The sequence below is a fragment of the Dromiciops gliroides genome, chromosome 1 (genome assembly GCF_019393635.1).
Source record: "Dromiciops gliroides isolate mDroGli1 chromosome 1, mDroGli1.pri, whole genome shotgun sequence".
Lineage (NCBI taxonomy): Eukaryota > Metazoa > Chordata > Mammalia > Microbiotheria > Microbiotheriidae > Dromiciops > Dromiciops gliroides.
In genome coordinates, this window is record NC_057861.1 from 347544336 (window position 1) to 347549063 (window position 4728).

Sequence of the window (4728 nt, forward strand, 5' to 3'; positions counted from 1 at the left end):
CCTTGAGCTGTTGTTCTTCCAGATGAATTTTGTTATTATCTTTTCTAGCTCTACAAAATAATATTTTGGTAGTTTGATTGGCGTGGCACTGAATAAATAGATTGATTTAGGTAGAATTGTCATTTTTATTGGATTGGCTCAGACTACCCATGAGCAATGAATACTTTTCCAATTATTTAGATCTGACTATATTTGTGTGAAAAGTGTTCTGTAATTGTGTTCATGTAGTGCCTGGATATATCTTGACAGGTAGACTCCCAAGTATTTTATAATTTCTACAGTTAATTTTAAATAGCATTTCTCTTTCTACCTCTTACTGCTGGACTTTGTTTGTAATATATAGAAATGCTGACAATTTATGTGGGTTTGCTTTGTATCCTGAAAATTTGCCAAAAAATTTTAATGAATTCAAATAGTTTTCTAATTGATTTTCTAGGATTTTCTCCAAAGAATTATAGTGTTGTTTCCTCATTGACTATTCTAATTCCTTTAATTTCTTTTTCTTCTCTTATTGCAATAGCTAATGTTTCTAGTACAATATTAAATAATAAAGGTGATAATGAGCACCTTTGCTGATTGTATTAGGAAGGTTTCTAGCTTATCTCTATTACAGATAATGTCTGTTTGTGGTTTTAGATAAATATTCCTTATTATTTTAAGGTAAGCTCCATTATTCCTATGCTTTCTAGTGTTTTTAATAGGAATGGGTGCTGTATTTTGTCAAAGGCTTTTTCAGCATCTATTGAGATATTGACTTTGTTATTGATATGGTCAGTAAGGCTGGTAGTTTTCCTTATATTGACACAGCCCTGCATTCCTGGTATATATCCCACCTGGTCATAGTGTATTATCCTTTTAATATATTATTGTAATCTCTTTGCCAATATTTTATTTAAATTTTTGCATCAATATTAATTAGGGAAATTGGCCTATAATTTTCTTTCTCCTGGTTTAGCTATCAGCACCATATATCATGTATCATAAAAGGAATTTGGTAGAACTACTTCACCTATTTTCCCAAATGGTTTATATAGTATTGGAATCAATTGTTCTTTAAATATTTGGTAGAATTCACTTGTGAACCCAACTAGTCCTGGAGGTATTTTTCATAGGGATTTCACTGATGATTTGTTCAAGTTCTTTTTCCAAGTTTGGGTTATTTAAGTATTTTATTATTTCTGTTAATCTGGGTAATTTATATTTTTGTAGAGATTTATCCATTTCACTTAGATTGTCAGCTTTATTGGCATACAGTTGGACAAAATAGTTTCTAATTATTGTTCTAATTTGCTCTTCACTGGTGGTGAATTCTCCCTTTCATTTTTGATGCTTGTAATTAGGTTTTCTTCTTTCCTTTTTTAATCAAATTAACCAATGGTTTCTCTGTTTTATTGGTATTTTTGTAAAACCAGTTTCTAGTTTTACTCATTAGTTAAATGGTTTTCTTATTTTCATCTTTATTAACCTCTCCTATTATTTTCAGGATTTCCAATTTGGTGTTTAATTGGGGATTTTTAATTTGTTCTTTTTATAGTTTTTTAGTTCCGTGCCCAATTCATTGATCTGATTTTTCTCTATTTTATTGATGTAAGCAATTAGAGATAAAAAAATCTTCCCCTAAGTACTGCTTTGCCTGCATCCCATAAATTTTGGTATGTTGTCTCATTGTTGTCATTTTCTTTAATGAAATTATCAATTGTTTCTATGATTTGTTCTTGGACTCATTTATTTTTGTATTAGATTATTTAATATTCAATTCATTTTTCATCTCTTTCCTTTGTCCATTATTGGATACATTTTTTTTTTCATTACGATCCTAAAAGGATGAATTTTCTATTTCTGCTTTTCTGTATCTGGTTGTGAGGTTTTTATGTCCCAATGGTCAATTTTTGCATAGGTGCCATGTACAGCTGAGAAAAAGATAAATTTCTTTCTTTTTCCATTCAATTTTCTCTAGAGATCTATCATATCTAACCTTTCCAGAATGGTATTCACCTCCTTAACTTTTTTATTGTTTACTTTTTGGTTAGATTTATCTAGTTCTGAGTGGGGAAAGTTGAGGTCCCTCATTAGTGTAGTTTTATTATCTATTTCTTCCTGTAACTCATTCAACTTCTTCAAAAATGTAGATGCTATACCATTTGGTGCATATATGTGTAGTATTGATATGACTTCATTGTCTGTGGTACATTTCAGCAAGCTATAGTTTACTTCCTTATCTCTTAATTAGGATCTAGTTTTGCTTTTGCATTGTCTGAAATCATGATTCTTACCCTGCTTTTTTGTTTTGGCTGAAGCTAATATATTCTGATCCATCCCTTTACCTTTGCCCTATGTGTATATCTCTCTGCTTCAAATGTGTTTTTTGCAAAGAACATATTGTAGGATTATGGTTTTTAATCCATTCTGCTATCTGCTTCCATTCACATTCGCAGTTATGATTACTAACTGTGTCTTTCCCTCCATCCTATTTTTCCCATTTATACTTTTCTCTCTCTCTTTCCTTTCACCCGGTCCATCACCTCCCTCAATCTGTCCTCCCTTCCATCACCCCACCCCCACCCCCGTCCTGTTTTCTTGTCTTCCTCCACTCCTACTTCCCTATAGGGTAAAATAGATTTCTATACCCATCTGAGTTCATATTTTATTCCCTATTTAAGCCAAATCTGATGAGAGTAAGGTATAAATAATGCTAACCCCCCTCCCTTCTTTCACTCTACTGTAATAGGTATTTCATGCCTCTTCATGTAATAGAATTTATCCCATTCTGTCTCTCCCTTCCCTTTTCTCCCAGTGCAATCCTCTTTTGTACCCCTTCATTTTTTATATTATCCCATCAAAATCAACTTATATCCATACCCATTGTCTATATATACTCAGTCTAACTGCCTTAATAGAGATACAGTTTTTAAGAATTATAAGTATCGGGGCAGCTGGAATTTCACCTGATGCACTAAGGCTGGAAGCCTCACAGCTGCCCTGCTATACTACTGACCTGCTGAGTCAGGACATGGAGCCTCAGTTGCTGATCGATTCTGGGGCTAGGAGCCTCCCACTGGCTTGCCAGGATATTGCCTATGCTGGGCTGTGCTTCCCTTTTACCCAAGTGAGACACATGCTCCTTTACTACAGTCCTTCTAAGTTGTCTTAGGCTGGAAAATTGTTTCACCCTATCCTTTTGTGGGTTATTTCACTCCAGAATTCATTTTGAAGCTTATATTATAAGTATCGGCGCAGTGGATAGAGCACAAGCCCTGGAGTCAGGAGTACCTGAATTCAAATCCAGCCTCAGACACTTAACACTTACTAGCTGTGTGACCCTGGGCAAGTCACTTAACCCCAATTGCCTCACTAAAAAAAAAAAAAAAGAATTATAAGTATCATCTTCCCATGTAAGCTTGTAAACAGTTTAACTTTATTGAATAACATTTTTTTTCTTCCATGTTTACCTTTTTATACTTCTCTTGAGTCTTGTATTTGAAAATTGAATTTTCTATTCAGCTCTGGTCTTTTCATCAGGGAAGGTTGAAAACCCCTGATTTCATTGAATGACCATTTTTCCCCCTGAAAGATCATGCTCAGTTTTGCTGGGTAGTTGATTCTTGAATGTAATCCAAGCTCCTTTGCCTTCTGTAATATCATATTCCAGGCCCTCTGATTCTTTAATGTAGAAGCTGCTAAATCCTATTTAATCCTGACTGTGACTCCTTGGTATTTGAATTGTTTCTTTCTGACTGTTTGAAATATTTTCTCCTTGACCTGAGAGTTCTCAAATTTGGCTATAATATTTCTGTGAGTTTTTATTTTGTAATCTCTTTCAGGGGGTTATCAGTGGATTCTTTCAACTACTATTTTACCCTGTGGGTCTTGAATATCAGGACATTTTTCTTTGCTAATTTCTTGAAAGATTCTGTCTAGGCCTTTTTTTAAAAAATAATCATGGCTTTTAGGTAGTCCAATAATTTTTAAATCATCTCTCTTGCATCTATTTTCCAAGTCAGTTGTTTTTCCAACGAGGTATTTTATATTTTCTTCTATTTTTTTCATTCTTTTGATTTAGTTTTATTGATTTTTGGTGTCTCAGAGAGTCATTAGCTTCCACATGCCCAATTCTAATTTTTAAGAAATTATCTTCTTCAGTAAGCTTTTGTACCTCCTTTTCCATTTGGCCAATTCTACTTTTTAAAGAGTTTTCTTTTTCCATGCTATTGCTTCTTTTTTCATGATCCTCTTGAATCACTCTCATTTCTTTTCCCAATTTTTCTTCTACCTCTCTGATTGTTAAAATGCTTTTTGAGCTCTTCTAGGAGGACTTTTTGGGCTTGAGACCAATTTGTATTTCTCTTTGAGGCTTTGCATGTGAGTGTTTTGACATTGTTGTCCTCTTCTGAGTTTGTGTTTTGATCTTCCTTGTCACCATAATAATTTTTTATGGTCAGGGCTTCTTGTTGTTGTTGTTGTTTGCTCATTTTCCAGCCTATTTTTGTGACATTTAAAGTTGAGTTCTGCTCCTGGGGTACAGAGGACATTGTCCCAAGCTTTTTGTGCTGGGATCTCAGGAGCTGGCAGTAAGTCCACTAACCTGGGGTCATCTGGCCTAGTTGAGCCTATTGTATTGGGGGGGTCAAAGGGCTGGAATTTCACCTGATGCACTAAGGCTGGAAGCCTCACAGCTGCCCTGCTATACTACTGACCTGCTGAGTCAGGACATGGAGCCTCAGTTGCTGA